We start from the raw sequence: 17,662 nt of genomic DNA on the forward strand, positions 1-17,662 counted from the left end.
AGTAGCTGCACCTATTAAAGTTGAAGAAAAGACTATCACTTATAATGATCCTATTGTTCCTACTGCCTATGTTGAGAAACCACCTTTCCCTGTTAGAATAAAGGATCATGCTAAAGCTTCAATTGTGGTTCATAAAAGCAATATTAGAACTTATACACCTCCTGAGCAAGTTAAAGTTGAACCTAATATTGCTATTGTTAAAGATCTCTTGGCTGATAATATTGATGGGCATGTTATTTATTTCTGTGATGAAACTGCTAGAATTGCTAAAGATAAACATAGACCTGTGGTAGGCATGCCTGTTATTTCTGTTAAAATAGGAGATCATTTTTATCATGGCTTGTGTGATATGGGTGCTAGTGCTAGTGCAATACCTATTGACTTATACAAAGAAATTGTGCATGATATTGCACCTACTGAGTTCGAAGAAATTGATGTCACAATTAACTCGCCAATAGAGATACTATTTCACCAATTGGAATTGTTAGAGATGTTGATGTCTTGTGTGGGAAAACTAAATATCCTGCTGATTTTCTTGTTCTTGGTTCTCCACAAGGTAGCTTTTGTCCCATTATATTTGGTAGACCCTTCTTAAACACTGTTAATGCTAGGATAGACTGCGAAAAGGATGTTGTTACTATTGGTTTAGGTGATATGTCTCATGAGTTCAACTTTTCTAAATTTCATAGACAACACTGTGAAGAGGAATTGCCTAGTAAAGATGAAATTTGTGGTCTTGCTTCTATTGCCGTACCTCCTAGTGATCCTTTAGAACAATATTTGCTAGACCATGAAAATTATATGTTTATGAATGAAAGAAGGGAAATAGATGAAGTGTTCTTTAAACAGGGACCTATTCTGAAACACAACTTGCCTGTTGAAATCTTAGGGGACCCTCCTCCACCCAAGGGTGATCCCATGTTTGAGCTTAAACCATTGTCTGATACTCTTAAATATGCTTATCTTGATGAAAAGAAGATATATCCTATTATTATTAGTGCTAACCTTTCAGAGAAGGAGGAAGAAAAATTATTGAAAACTCTGAAGAAGCACCGTGCTGCTATTGGATATACTCTTGATGATCTTAAGGGCATTAGTCCCACTCTATGTCAACACAAAATAAATTTGGAGAAAGATGCCAAACCAGTTATTGATCATCAACGACGGCTAAATCCTAAAATGAAAGAAGTGGTAAGAAAGGAAATACTTAAGCTCCTTGACGCAGGTATAATTTATCCCGTTGCTGATAGTCGTCAGTAAGTCCTGTCCATTGTGTTCCTAAGAAGGGAGGTATTACTGTTGTTCCTAATGATAAAAATGAATTGATTCTGCAAAGAATTATTACAGGTTATAGGATGGTAATTGATTTCCGCAAATTAAATAAAGCTACTAAAAAAGATCAGTACCCCTTACCTTTTATTGACCGAATGCTAGAAAGATTATCCAAACATACACATTTTTGCTTTCTACATAGTTATTCTGGTTTCTCTCAAATACATGTGTCAGCTGATGATCAAGCTAAGACCACTTTTACTTGCCCTTTCGGTACTTTTGCTTATAGACGTATGCCTTTTGGTTTATTTATGCACCTCTACCTTTCAAAGATGCATGATGGCTATATTCTCTGACTTTTGTGAAAAGATCTGTGAGGTTTTCATGGACGATTTCTCCGTTTATGGATCCTCTTTTGATGATTGCTTAAGCAACCTTGATCGAGTTTTGCAGAGATGTGAAGAAACTAATCTTGTCTTGAATTGGGAGAAGTGCCACTTTATGGTTAATGAAGGTATTGTCTTGGGGCATAAAATTTCTAAAGAGGTATTGAAGTTGATCAAGCTAAAGTTGATGCTATTGAAAAGATGCCATGTCCCAAGGACATCAAAGGTATAAGAAGTTTCCTTGGTCACGCCGGTTTTATAGGAGGTTCATTAAGGACTTCTCAAAATTTCTCGGCCTCTGACTAATTTATTACAAAAAGATATACCTTCCGTTTTTTACGATGATTGTGTAGAAGCATTTGAAATACTTAAGAAAGCATTGATCTCTGCACCTATTGTTCCAGCCACCTGATTGGAATTTACCCTTTGAAATTATGTGTGATGCTAGTGATTATGCTGTAGGTGCTGTTCTAGGGCAAAGAGTTGATAAGAAATTAAATGTTATTCAATATGCTAGTAAAACTCTAGACAATGCTCAGAGAAATTATGCTACTACTGAAAAAGAATTCTTAGCAGTTGTATTTGCTTGTGATAAGTTCAGACCTTATATTGTTGATTCTAAAGTAACTATTCACACTGATCATGCTGCTATTAAATATCTTATGGAAAAGAAAGATGCTAAACCTAGACTTATTAGATGGGTTCTCTTGCTACAAGAATTTGATTTGCATATTATTGATAGAAAGGGAGCTGAGAACCCCGTTGCAGACAACTTGTCTAGGTTAGAAAATGTTCTTGATGACCCACTACCTATTGATGATAGCTTTCCTGATGAACAATTAAATGTCATAAATGCTTCTCGTACTGCTCCATGGTATGCTGATTATGCTAATTACATTGTTGCTAAATTTATACCACCTAGTTTCACATACCAGCAAAAGAAAAAGTTTTCTATGATTTGAGACATTACTTTTGGGATGACCCACATCTTTATAAAGAAGGAGTAGATGGTGTTATTAGACGTTGTGTACCTGAGCATGAACAGGAACAGATCCTACGCAAGTGTCACTCCGAGGCTTATGGAGGACACCACGCTGGAGATAGAACTGCACATAAGGTATTGCAATCCGGTTTTTATTGGCCTACTCTCTTCAAGGATGCCCGTAAGTTTGTCTTATCTTGTGATGAATGTCAAAGAATTGGTAATATTAGTAGACGTCAAGAAATGCCTATGAATTATTCACTTGTTATTGAACCATTTGATGTTTGGGGCTTTGATTATATGGGACCGTTTCCTGCCTCTAATGGGTATACACATATTTTAGTTGCTGTTGATTACGTTACTAAGTGGGTAGAAGCTATTCCAACTAGTAGTGATGATCATAACACTTCTATTAAGATGCTTAAAGAAGTTATTTTTCCGAGGTTTGGAGTCCCTAGATATTTAATGACTGATGGTGGTTCACATTTTATTCATGGTGCTTTTCGTAAAATGCTTGCTAAGTATGATGTTAATCATAGAATTGCATCTCCTTATCACCCGCAGTCTAGTGGTCAAGTAGAATTGAGCAATAGAGAGCTCAAATTAATTTTGCAAAAGACTGTTAATAGATCTAGAAAGAATTGGTCCAAGAAACTTGATGATGCATTATGGGCCTATAGAACTGCATATAAAAATCCTATGGGTATGTCTCCATATAAAATGGTTTATGGAAAAGCATGTCACTTACCTCTCGAACTAGAACATAAAGCTTATTGGGCTATTAAAGAGCTCAATTATGATTTCAAACTTGCCGGTGAGAAGAGGTTATTTGACATTAGCTCACTTGATGAATGGAGAACCCAAGCCTATGAGAATGCCAAGTTGTTTAAAGAAAAAGTTAAAAGATGGCATGACAAAAGAATACAAAAGCGTGAGTTTAATGTAGGTGATTATGTATTGCTATACAACTCTCGTTTAAGATTTTTTGCAGGAAAACTTCTCTCTAAATGGGAAGGTCCTTACGTTATCGAGGAGGTCTATCGTTCCGGTGCCATAAAAATCAACAACTTCGAAGGCACAAATCCGAAGGTGGTGAACGGTCAAAGAATCAAACATTATATCTCAGGTAATCCTATAAATGTTGAAACCAATGTTATTGAAACCGTAACCCCGGAGGAATACATAAGGGACACTTTCCAGATCGTTTCAGACTCCGAAAAGGAATAGGTATGTGGTACGGTAAGTAAACCGACTCCAAAACAGTTCTAATGGCAATTTTTCTCCGTTTTGGAATATTTAGAAAAATAGAAAAATAAGAAGCAGTCCGGGAAGGACACGAGGCCTCCACGAGGGTGGAGGGCGCGCCCTACCCCCTGGGCGCGTCCCCCTGCCTCGTGGGCACCTCGTGCGCTCTCCGGACTCTGTTTTCTTGCACGATACGTATTTTGGTCGGTAAAAATTCATTATATAATCTCCCGAAGGTTTTGACTCCTGTATCACGCAAATATCCTCTGTTCTTGTTTCGAGCTGTTTCTGCTGCAGATTAGAGCAAGATGTCTTCTCAAGAGTCCGGGGAAGTGGGTGTCCACAACCCCTACCTCGCGGAGGTGCTGCAACACCCTCAGACCATTGAGATGCATGAGGGGGTGCTGCACATCCGCGATGTTGAGGGACCAAGGAGGACCGGAAGCGTGGAGACAAGGCTCGAGGCAATGGAGCAACAAGTTTTCAAGTGCCAGGAGATGGTGGAGCGTGGACTTGACTCCAATCACATAATGATCATGGAGTTCACCAACAACCATAAGCTGGATGCCAAGGACATTGGGGAGGCCATCTTCAAGCTCCACGAGAAAATCGAGCACCTCCAAGCCCAAATCTATGACCTGCAAAACCAAAACTGTGAGTATGAATATAGATTCAAGAGGATGAGTTTGGCTGCAGATTTAAGGATCCCGGAGACTCGGTCATCCTTCTATGATGGTGAGCCTATGCCTTGGAAGATGGACGACAAGCCTACATCATCAACAACCCCTTCACCAGCAAAGGAGATATAATCGTATGGGTATGGGCACTCCCTTGGCAACTGCAAGCTTGGGGGAGGTGCCCCGGTATCGTATCACCATCACACTCCTATCTTTACCGTTTTTCTTAGTTCGATCCTATTAGTAGTATCTTGATCTAGTAGAATAAAGTTTTGGCATGATCTAGTTTTGAGTTTTGCTTTATGATCTCTCTATGTAATCGAGTCCAGTGAGCTATATATAATAAAGATTAGTGTTGAGTCAAGGGCTTGATTATCTTGCATGATCTTGAGTGAATAAAAGAGAAAAGAATAAAAAGAAATAAAGAGATCATATTGATCTTATTGAGAGTAATGACTTCACATAGAAAGAGTATGATGATTAAAAGTTGTTGGGAGTTGGCAAACATAGCTTTGGTCATCGTTGCAATTAATAGGAAGTAATAAAGAAAGAGAGGTTTCACATATAAATATACTATCATGGACATCTTTTATGATTGGGAGCACTCATTAAAATATGACATGCTAAAGAGTTGATGTTGGACAAGGAAGACAACGTAATGGGTTATGTTTTCTTATATCTGAGATAAAGTATATTGTCATGGATCATCCAACATGTTGAGCTTGCCTTTCCCCCTCATGCTAGCCAAATTCTTAGCACCAAGTAGAGATACTACTTGTGCTTCCAAAAACCCTTAAACCAGTTTTGCCATGAGAGTCCACCATATCTACCTATGGATTGAGTAAGATCCTTCAAGTAAGTTGTCATCGGTGCAAGCAATAAAAATTGCTCTCTAAATATGTATGATTGATTGGTGTGGAGGAAATAAGCTTTATACGATCTTGTGATGTGGAAGAAATAAAAGCGACGGACTGCATAATAAAGGTTCATATCACAAGTGGCAATATAAAGTGACGTTCTTTCGCATTAAGATTTTGTGCATCCAACCCTGAAAGCGCATGGTAACCTCTGCTTCCCTCTGCGAAGGGCCTATCTTTTACTATTATCTTCTACCTTATGCAAGAGTCATGGTGATCTTCACCTTTCCTTTTTATATTTTATCCTTTGGCAAGCACAGGGTGTTGGAAACATCCTGATAGATATATCTAATTGGATGTAAGTCAGCATGAATTATTATTGTTGACATTACCCTTGAGGTAAAAGGTTGGGAGGCGAAACTATAAGCCCCTATCTTTCTCTGTGTCCGATTAAAACTCCGTAACCACAAGTATTGCGTGAGTGTTAGCAATTGTGGAAAGACTAAATGATAGTTGAGTATGTGGACTTGCTGAAAAGCTCTCACATAGACTCTTTCTGATGTTATGATAAATTGCAATTGCTTCAATGACTGAGATTATAGTTTCTTAGTTCTCAATAAAGTTTCTGATTCATACTTTGCATTGTGAATAGATTATTACTTGAGCATAAGAAATCATATGACAATATCCATATATGTTGCTGTTATAAGAATGATCATGATGCCCTCATGTCCGTATTCTATTTTATCGACACCTCTACCTCTAAACATGTGGACATATTTATCGTTATCGGCTTCCGCTTGAGGACAAGCGAGGTCTAAGCTTGGGGGAGTTGATACGTCCATTTTGCATCATGCTTTTATATCGATATTTATTGCATTATGGGCTGTTATTACACATTATGTCACAATATTTATGCCTATTCTCTCTTATTTTACAAGGTTTACATAAGGAGGGAGAATGCCGGCAGCTGAAATTCTGGGCTGGAAAAGGAGCAAATATTAGAGACCTATTCTGCACAACTCCAAAAGTCCTGAAACTCCACAGAAGTTATTTTTGGAGATAATGAAAAATATTGAGCGGAAGAAATACCAGAGGGGGCCCATACCCTGGCCACGAGGGTGGAGCGCGCCCTACCCCCTAGGCGCGCCCCCTGTCTCGTGGGCCCCCTGTTGGCCCTCCGGTGCCCATCTTCTGCTATATGAAGTCTTTCATCCGAAGAAAAATCATAAGCAAGATTTCGGGATGAGACTCCGCCGCCACGAGGCGGAACCTTGGCGGAACCAATCTAGGGCTCTGGCGGAGCTGTTCTGCCGGGGACACTTCCCTCCGGGAGGGGGAAATCATCGCCATCATCATCACCAACGCTCCTCGCTTCGGGAGGGGGCCAATCTCCATCAACGTCTTCACCAGCACCATCTCCTCTCAAACCCTAGTTCATCTCTTGTATCCAATTCTTGTCTCTAAGTCTGGGATTGGTACCTGTAGGTTGCTAGTAGTGTTGATTACTCCTTGTAGTTGATGCTAGTTGGTTTATTTGGTGGAAGATCATATGTTCAGATCCTATATGCATATTAATACCCCTCTGATTATGAACATGAATATGCTTTGTGAGTAGTTACGTTTGTTCCTGAGGACATGGGAGAAGTCTTGCCATTAGTAGTCATGTGAATTTGGTATTCGTTCGATATTTTGATGAGATGTATGTTGTCTCTCCTCTAGTGGTGTTATGTGAATGTCGACTACATGACACTTCACCATTATTTGGGCCTAGAGGAAGGCATTGGGAAGTAATAAGTAGATGATGGGTTGCTAGAGTGACAGAAGCTTAAACGCTAGTTTATGCGTTGCTTCGTAAGGGGCTGATTTGGATCCATATGTTTCATGCTATGGTTAGGTCTACCTTAATACTTATTTTGTAGTTGTGGATGCTTGCAATAGGGGTTAATCATAAGTGGGATGCTTGTCCAAGTAAGGACAGCACCCAACCACCGGTCCACCCACATATCAAATTATCAAAGTACCGAACGCGAATCATATGAATGTGATGAAAACTAGCTTGACGATAATTCCCATGTGTCCTCGGGAGCGCTTTTCTTTATATAAGAGTTTGTCCAGGCTTGTCCTTTGCTACAAAAAGGATTGGGCCACCTTGCTGCACTTTATTTACTTTTGTTACTTGTTGCTCGTTATAAATTATCTTATCACAAAACTATCTGTTACCTATAATTTCAGTGCTTGCAGAGAATACCTTGCTGAAAACCGCTTATCATTTCATTCTGCTCCCCGTTGGGTTCGACACTCTTACTTATCGAAAGGACTACGATAGATCCCCTATACTTGTGGGTCATCACCCTATCACACAATCAAACAATATGGTAAAGACCGGAGTCGTAATCAAGTGAGAATTACATCTAAAAGATTAGTCATACCTCTTGGGTGACCGCACCCTCATCATCCAGATAAGCATATGAGGAAGTCACATCGTCCCCCTCATTGTGAGATAAGGGGTCTGATGGTGTACCAGGACCTAGAGGTAGATGGTTCATCATATCCTGGGTCACGACAACCGAGAAGGTTCGATAACTGCCTTAACTTCAGGGCCTGACATTGTAACATGAACAAGTGTATAAGATACCAAACTCCGCAAGATATGTAACATGGACACCTGAGTGTGATATGTACCTTGAGAAATTTTCGTAGTGGACCTTCATCATTGCCTTCTCCAACCGGTGTCTTCTCTAGAATAGACTGGCTTTCATTAGCTGATTTGTTGATCTGGTTGCGCTGCGGATGAGAATGAAGTAACACGTTAGCCATTCAAACATGTGTAATACGACCAACGGGAAAGTAAAGAAGGGAACACTTTACCACATAGTTAATCACCAGAACAGCAGGGATTCCTACCCGTTCCCTGACATTTTTGTTGTACTTATGCTTCGATAGATCCTCAAAGTTTGCGGATCTTCAAGAATATGATCGTTGTATGCCAGCGGGCATATCTCAACTCTAGCATTTTCACGAAACCATCGTAGGTAGTTATCAAAAGCAAGTGAGCTATGCTCACGAAGCTGGGCGCGTGCACTGTTACGAGCTTGCTCCACACTAAGATGAAAACGGGTAACATACGATGCATGATGCTTGTCCCAGTCCTTTATCCTCCGCTGCTTTCTCCTGTCCAACCTGCACGGTAGAAAACCAAACATTAGCACAATCAAGAAGGAGTGGCGATGCTTAGTCAATACGGTTCATGCTCTCTTACCTATGAAGTGTTTTGTCCGTGTCCACCCATTCCGGCGGGTGAGGTTGGAACAGACCAAACTGACGGTACACGCGATGTGGCAAACGAAGCTCAACCGCCCAGTTGCATATCAGTGGGCACCGCATAAGCCAAACATCCCTATCCCGCAAGCACATCGGGTTGATGACAAGCTCCTTGTAACACCCCCATTTTAAGTTAACCTGTTTCAGATAAATCATGCTTTTGCACTCTCTTTACCACCTTCTTATCGATTCAATGAATCAAATATCCGACGCCATGGATGCATCCGGCTCATTGAGACGGTCGAAATGGACTACTCATTTGGCCAAATCGGAGTTCGGATGCATCTTATATGATTTGTTTGATTCAATGATGAGAATTTTTTTTGAAGGGAACACCAAGTGCATTCCTCTATATTATAGTACTAGGTAAATCGCCCTTTACATAGTTCAATACAAAATCTGGGAGTTGTCCCAGCCAGGTCTCACACACATCAACTCCCAGATTTGCTCCATACGCAGCTAAAATATGTGCTACCATGTTACAAGCCCGAGGGCACGACACAACACTACCAACAGAAAACCCCACATACAGTTGGGATTTGATGCTTCTAAAAATAGCTCCTAAATTCGCTAGATCATAATCTTTAGATTTCACTGCCCTCATCAGCTGCGTGGAATCAGTTTCAAACAAAACCTTGTCGCATCCCATCTGAATAGACATTTTTATAGCATATAACAAAGCCAAAGCTTCAGCGTGTAGAGCATCTGAGATATTCGCCAGATTGCCCGCCCCTACAGCCATCGCCCTGCCTTGGTCATCTCTGATGATGAATCCCCAGCCGCCGGAGTTGGCGTCCCTGTGAAAGGATGCATCTGTATTAATCTTGAGGAAACCATTTAGCGGTCGAGACCATTTCTGGTCCAGCTTCTGCTTATGCCCTTTAGTAGTCTTTTTGATCTTCATTACATTTGATACATGATACTCAATAGAAGAGCAAACATCCTCAGGCGAGAAAGAGGTTTCTCCCGAGTTTGCCTTATTGCATACATGCCACCAACGCCAAAGAAGCAAACATGTTTTTATTTTATCGTCCTCTGCAAGATTAAGAATTTGTTCTAGGGTGCTTAAAGCACTAGTACAGCCAGCCAGATGCAACCTAACATGCTCCAGGTTTAAACTCCTCCACACCTCCTTGACTTTCTTGCACATAAAAAAGCAATGTCACCCCACTTCATCAAATCTAAAGCATATAGGACATCGACTATCTACCTCCATACCTTTGCTCTGTAGCTTCGCCCGTACTGGTAAGTTGTTTGTGGATAAACGCCATAAGAAATGAAGCACTTTATTTGGAAGGGGAAGCGACCATAATTTTTGCCAATCAAATTCTCCATGTTCATCATCTGCACTGGAGGAGGAGGTTAGGCCTGTCCTGCATTCCCGAGCAGCACTATCAATTGCTACCCTATAGGCTGATTTAACAAAAAAAAAGTACCTCTTTTATCGAAGTGCCATGCTATAAAGTCATCAATATGTTCTTGAACTGGAATTTGAAGTATGATTCTCGCATCTTCTGGCACGAAGGTTTGCTTCACCAAATCTTCATCCCAACTATTCGTCATAGGATTAATCAACTCACTCACTTTAGTGACAGGCCCTCCATATTGATCTGCAAGATATCCCTAATTTCTTGTTTTTGCCATACCTTTGTGTTCTTGCTAAACAAGATTGAAGACTTATCCTTATTAATCATTTGACCAGAGCAGGCTCCATATATGTTCAGAATGCGGTTAACTTCTTGGGCATTACTTGAATTAGCCTCCATAAGCAACAAAGAGTCGTCTGCAAAAAGTAGGTGGCTAATACTAGGGGCTCCCCTACAGACTTTGATTCATGTGAGAAAACCATTCCGTTCGGCCTTGTGTAGCATGGCTGAGAATCCCTCTGCACAGATCAAGAAAAGGTATGGGGAGAGAGGATCTCCTTGACGAAGACCTCTCTGGGGTATAATTGTGTCAGTGATATCTGTGTTGACTTTGATCTTTTATTTGACAGTGGTAATGCACTTCATGATCAATTTAATCCAGTCTCTATCGAAGCCCAATTTTTCCATCATAGCCTTCAAGAATGGCCATTCAATGCGATCATAAGCTTTACTCATGTAAATTTTGACTGATGCGTATCCCATTGCGCCACCTCTTTTTCTCTGTAGAAAATGTGTTAGCTCATACGCCAATAAAATATTATCAGATATTAGGCGCCCTGGAACAAAAGCGCTCTGGTTAGGGGCTATAATGTCAGGGAGGATTCTTTTAAGCCTGGTTGTTATTACCTTGGAAATTAGTTTATACACCACGTTGCAAAGGCTTATAGGCCTAAGGTCTTTTATTTTCCTCTGATCAGAATTCTTCGGGATTAGCACAATAAGTGTATCATTCCATCCTTGAGGCATGTCACCCCCTCTCAAGGTGCACAACACTTCCTTCACCACTTGGTCCCCCACAATTGGCCAGAATTGTTTGAAGAAGATTGCTGGCATCCCATCTGGTCCAAGAGCTTTTAAATCTCCTATGCAATTTAAGGCTGCTCTAACCTCCTCTTCAGTATATTCTGCACACATGATGCTATTCATCTCCTCTGTCACTTTTGGGTGCACAACATGCATGATTTCTTCATTATTATTCTGTGTCGAGGAGGAGAAGATATTGGAGAAATAATTTGCAATGTGTTCTTTTAGAGAGCTTTCCCCTTCAACCCAGCTTCCATCATCCCTCTTTAGTTTCCTAATCGTACTCCTCTTTTTTCTTTCAGAAGCAAACGCATGGAAGAATGCAGTATTTCTATCTCCTTCTTGTAACCATTTGACGTGAGCATGCTGCCTCCAGTGAGTATCCTTTTGATGCTCCAAGCGTCAATCTTCTCTCGGAGATAGTGTTCTTTTTTTACTCCATCCTGGTTGATCTCACCTCCTCTAAACCCTTCCGCAAATTCTTAATTCTCTTATCTAGATCGCCCAACACATTCTTGTCCCAGTCCTTTAGGTCATTAGCAACCCTCTGCATCATGTATTGAATATTATTATTATCGCAATTCAGATTTGCATTTGTCCAGGCATTATTTACAATTGCTTCACAGTCTTCTTCTTGTAGCCATCTCACCTCGAACTTAAAACTTTGAGCCCTTCTTCTATAGCTTCACATGCTATTGGCTCCATCAATTTGAACAGTTACAGGCCTATGATCAGAGTGTCGTGGATCACCATTCATAACTCTGACACAGGGAAACCTCGCACACCAGCTCCTTGACCCTAGAGCTCTATCTAATCTCTCTTTGATGTACCGGCTGTCTTCCCAACTATTATTGCGCCAGGTGTATTTATCCCCCACATAGCCGAGGTCTCTTAGGCCACAGTCGGATAGCGCCATCCTAAACCCCTCCATCTGGCTTTGAGCTCTAGTTGGCCCCCCTTTCTTCTCGTGGTTGTACAAAATTTCATTAAAATCACCCACACACAACCAGGGAAGATCCATTTGATTATGGAGCAAGCATAGCAGCTTCCAGGTAATTATTTTCTTGTCACTCACTGGTTCCCCATAGATACCAATAAATCTCCATCTAAAACCATCTTTTTCAACCACTTCCACATCAATATGGTATCTTGAGTAATTATGCAGCTCCAAATTTATTTATTTCTTCCAAAGTAAAGCCAAGCCTCCACTTTTGCCTGCACAATCTCTTACCACCATATTACTCATGCCAAGCATCCACTTAAACTTCTCCATTCTTCTTTTATCCAATTTTGTTTCAGACAAGAAAATAATTTCGGGGTCTACCTAACTCTGGAGGTCTAGAAGCCCTCTTACTGTCGGGCCATTCCCCAAACCCCGGCAGTTCCATGCTGTGAGCCTCATTTCGGCCCGCGGGGCTGATCTGTTAGTCCCCCTTTCAACTCTGGTTTGAGCCTTACAGCAACGTTTGTGTGTTCCTGGTTCTCCTTCCCTTCTCCTACGACCTTATTTTCCTCTAGCGATTTCCCGGCTATCGTATCAATATCCATCCTACCTTTCTTCACAATTTCTAAATCCAGCTCTGTATCCATATCCGTCATCCCTCTCTTTCTTGATTCTGGTTCACTAACCAAACTCTATTGGACTGACTTGGTTCTCTCCCGACGCTTGAAGGTAGTTCTCATTCTTGTCTGTTTGGGCGAGGGGTTAACAACCACCTTCATCTCATCTAAGTTCTTCTTTTCTTCGAGCTTCTCCTTTCCTTTCATAGCTTTCTCTTTTTCTAAGACATCTAACTCAGCCCTTACATCTCCCTTTCTATCTCCAGCTTCATCCTTTTGAACATTCTGAGAAGGCTCCCTTTCTTGCTCCTTACCAAGTGTCCTGTCTAGTGCCATTGAAGTATCCTGGGGTGAGTTGTACCTTTTATCCGCAGTATTATCTCCCGCCCCCACTTCGAAGTCGAGTACCCTCATGTCAACACTTAGCTCTTTATCCTTTGACTGCAGTTTAAGTGGGCTTGTGACCATCTTGTCCTCTCCCTTCCCAGAACCTTCCATATTACCATTATTAACTGAATCCTTTCTCCAGGACAGTGCATCACTCCCCCTACTGTCTCCACTACTGCTTTTACCAAACCCCCATTTATCACTAGGATCCCTGCTCCTATCATCTCCATTCGGATATCTCTTCCATAGCTCCGCTTTGAGCCAGGGACCAAACTCTGAGCTCGAACCACAATGTTGTTTGTTTGGGCAAGCTTTATCATTGTGGCCAATAATCCCACAAAGATAGCAAAAGTCAGGTAGATATTCATACTTCAAAGTAATTTCTCTTCTCCCCTGCTCCTCTTTTCCATCATCCCCTTCGAAAACAACCTTATCGCTGCTTTCTTCCCCTTCATCCTCCACATCATCAAAAGCAATGATCCCTCTCATCAAGGGTTTAGAAATGTCTAGCCGGACCTTTACTCTCATATAATCCCCTGCAGCCATGCCACAATCATCCACATCTACATCAATAACCTCCCCAATTTCTTTGCCAATATCCTCTCCTGTCTCCTTGCACATCGAGCCCATCGGAATACCATAGAGTCTTACCCAAATTGGTGTAAACTTGAATTGATACTCCTCCAAGGTTTTAGATGGATTGAAATCTTCTATCACAAGTAGCTTTTTGTTAAACATCCAAGGACCACCATCTAGTGCTTTCCTCTTCCCTGCTTCCTCCCGAAACACGAACAGAAACCTGTTCATGCCTAAATCCTTGCATTCGATTCCTTTGAAAGGGCACCAAACTCTGCCGAGCGCAGTTTTCAGAGCATCCACTCTAGCAGACCTATCAAACATCAGCTTACCAATGGCTTCCAGCTTCGTTGGTCCCTGTGTGGTTGCGCTCCTTCGCCCAATTTGCACCTCCTCCTTCTCTGCGTCAGATAGCTTCATAGACTGAAGCTTCCTCTGAACTCCCTCCATCAGGACGCCACTGACCACTCCCTCCTAGGAAGTACGCCGCTGCACCACCCCCAGCCGCCGCCGGGCTTCGCTCCACCACCCCCGGCTATTGACGGGCACTGCTGCACCAGCCGCCGCCGCCGTCAGGCACCGCTGCACCACCCTCAGCCTGATGCCGGGCTCTGCTGCACCACGCCCAGTCGCCGCCGGACACCGCTGCACCACCCCCAGCCGCCACCGGACACCGCTGCACCACCCCCAGCCGCCGCCGGACGCCGCTGCACCACCCCCGGTCGCCGCCGAACGCCGCTGCACCACCCCCGGCCGCCGCCGGTACCTCAAAGATTGGTTCCTCTCTCAGGCTTGAAACCTCCCACAGCTAAGATGAATGTCTCCCCCAAGGCTTTTGGCTCATGAGATGCTGCAAGAGAGTTGGATCTGAGAGCAGGCTGGATGAATCGAAGGAAAAAAGGCGAGATTTAGAGAGAGATTGGTGGATTTGAGACGAGATTGAACGGCAAGAGTCGCCGACAGAGAGCGCTAGAGAGTCGCTACGGAAGTTGCCAGAACCGGCACGAACCGTGACGGACGGACAACTGCCTAGTGTGGTGAGTTGTAGTGGGCTTGTTTTCGACGATGAGAATTATTTATTGTAACGAAATTATGTTATACAAAGGGGAAAAACTAGGCTGAATAACCCCATTCCTTAACCCCTCCCCACCGTGAGGTCCTTCATGCTCATCCACAAAGGAGCCTCTTTCTCTTTTCTTCCTCACGAAAGCTCTCTCACCCCTCTCCTCATGGCGCCTCCTTCCCTCCACCCCCTTATTCTCCCCTTCGCCCCTGATCTCTCCCTTGAGCACCACACCCACCCCCATTTCCTAGGGATATATGGACCTGATCTTGGGCAAGAAGTGGAGACAAGAAGAGGAGGAGAAGAAGAAAGAGAAGATCCCCACCTCCCTGATTCCCCTTGCTCAAGCCTCAAGGGTGAGTTCCCCCACCCTCCATGATCCTCTCAGGTACTGTACGGGGTGAATCCTACATTACTAGGGCTGGGGAGCAGTAAGTTCATTTGGGAATTAGGGCCAAATCTGTCTATATTGCTGTTCCTAGGTATTCAGATTCAAAAATCAGCAATTTCGGGTTCCTAAATGGCAAAATCAGAGGAGGAGCATGTGGAAAGTTTTGTAGGGGTTGTTCCTACGATCGTTTTCAGTGGTCATTCACTCAATTCCGTTCAGCCATTTAGCCGGGGCGATAAAAACAAGTTGCTGCACTGTTTCTGCAAAACAGCATTTCTATAGTTTTTGCCCATAGCTTTTCATGATCTTCGAGGGCTGATAAATTGGTGTTATACAATGGTATAGCTACCTAATACCTTTTAGTTCATAGATCAATTTTATTTACTTATTTCTCATGAGTATTTTTGTTACCATGAACTTCCAAAGACGGCTACTCAATATTTCTGAATATGGGTATAGCAGAGCAGTTTTTGCTGGTTTTGACCCCCATAAGCTCATAATTTGAGGTTGAATAGTTGGAGTTATTTGTAGATGAGTTCCCCATGAATCCATAGCCATCTTGTTTGCATGTTTTCGAGCTTCCTCGCTCAGGCTATAAATTTATCCGTGAAGGGGCAGCAAAGGGTTGCTCCCTGGAAATGCGATTAGGAGTGTTTTTGTGTGTGCTTTACATAGCTTGTTTTGGTGCAATCTTTAAAACTTGTACGTATGTTTCTACCGCGGGTTGCAGCACCAATCCACCGGAGATAGCCTCGCACCACCTCCCTCGCAATGGTTGAGGCGAGTACACCGGGCAACAAGAGCTAGATTGCTCCCTTAAAATTATGTTAATGTTCACATTATTCATTTACGTTCATGCAATGGTGAACATACAACTCCCTAGTGTACATTTCAATGCACCATACCACTAGTATGTGATAGGGATTGGTTTTTCTTGGTTCTTGATAACAAATCCATCATGAGTGAATCTTCCAAGTTCAAGGAGTGATCCTCGCTTCGCGAGTGTATGGTCCTTCGGGTCCGTCCTCATGTTATGGTCCTCTCATTTGGTGAGGGTTGAAAAGGAGTGAGGTGAGACGTCGCCCCTCCTCAGCTTGCCGGCAAAAGCTCAGAGCCAAGTCATCGGTCTTATTTGGTTGCATTATTTCTTCATGCTTTCTCATGCCATTCCAAGCATGGATGATTCAAATTTAGCATTCACTTCAAGCATGGTTCATTTTCATGGTCTTACTTGCCATTTTCTTACATGCTTTGTTGTGTACTTGCTGTGTCTTTGGACTCACCTCTCATGGGATTTGTTCCAGGTACATCACCGTGCGGCTTTGCAAGTACTCCCTCCATCCGGGTTTATTAGGCCTCTCAACATCACAAGCATGTCCCTTTTTATAAGGCCTCTCTTTGGAAAGGTGCATGCATGCAACCATTTCATTGGTTGCAATGAAAGTCATTGTTGTTGGTGTCATGGTTGAAAAATTAATACACTTCATGCGTGCTTTTTCATTGGTTGCATGCATGTGAGAGAGTGCATTGGGAGTGGAATGGAAGAATTAATGTGAGCAAATTACTATGTGTCTTGGTCTAAGAGAAGCTGTCTTTAGGCCTAATAAACCCGGACGGAGTACTATGAAAGGCGTAGCTCCCATGGGTGTTCACTCACATTGCACACCCCTTTCATTCACCTAGTCCATAATGATAATTCTCATATTTAGGTTCATGATTCCTGGTAGCTAGGATCTACTTGTTGTGTATTAACCATCCCTTGGTTTGTTTCCATGATCAATATGTTTAGCTGTCAAGGTGGGTTGGAGTTGACTAGTCCCCACCTTGCACCTGGGTGTGTTGGAACATATATTTTCTTTGTTTTGTGTAGCATAACATTTGGTGGCTTCACCACTTTGCTCTACATGGGTTGGATGCTTCTGCTTGTGATATTATAAATATATACTCTATTTATTCAACTACTTGTCGTGGATGTCCAACGGTACAAAGGAGGTGCTACCGGATTTTCCCACGAGCATTGTGTTTTGGTGGTAACATTCCTTCTTACAAGGAGAGGTGTTATACTCCTCGGTGTACCCTACTGTGTCATTGGCGCCATGTGGCTGCCATACCACCTATGAAATAGGACAACAATACAACATTGATGACAATTTTTCAGGCAAACATGAGAAATGACTGAAGTAATGTCCTCGTTACCTGCTCAGGCGTAATCGTGTCCAACTCGGCAATGTACTTTTGGTACATGAGATTGACATCGTTCGTCATCTCGGATACCACATCCCACTTGTAAGCCCAAGTGGGGCGTCGTAATTCGTCATCTTCATCCCAAGGATTAAACTTGACTCTCTTCGGGCGTCCAACAGGCAACGCTCCCAGCTCCATACAGAAAGTAGAAGCAGATTACCACCAATGCATGCACTATCTGTGATCCCGCAACACGCATCGTCCAGCTGCATATGAAAGAAAACAACGTTAACTTGACAGCAAGGTTG

General features: G+C 42.5%; 1 long non-coding RNA gene across 1 annotated transcript; it reads left to right on the forward strand.

Annotated features, from left to right (window-relative positions):
- The first annotated feature begins 14,700 nt into the window (after positions 1 to 14,700).
- On the forward strand, positions 14,701 to 17,128 carry LOC123074484 (uncharacterized). The gene is made up of 2 exons (XR_006435982.1): positions 14,701 to 15,135; positions 16,475 to 17,128. It is a non-coding gene; the product is annotated as an uncharacterized lncRNA (long non-coding RNA).
- The last annotated feature ends 534 nt before the right edge of the window (positions 17,129 to 17,662 follow it).

This window comes from Triticum aestivum, chromosome 3D (assembly GCF_018294505.1).
Source record: "Triticum aestivum cultivar Chinese Spring chromosome 3D, IWGSC CS RefSeq v2.1, whole genome shotgun sequence".
Taxonomy (NCBI): Eukaryota; Viridiplantae; Streptophyta; class Magnoliopsida; order Poales; family Poaceae; genus Triticum; species Triticum aestivum.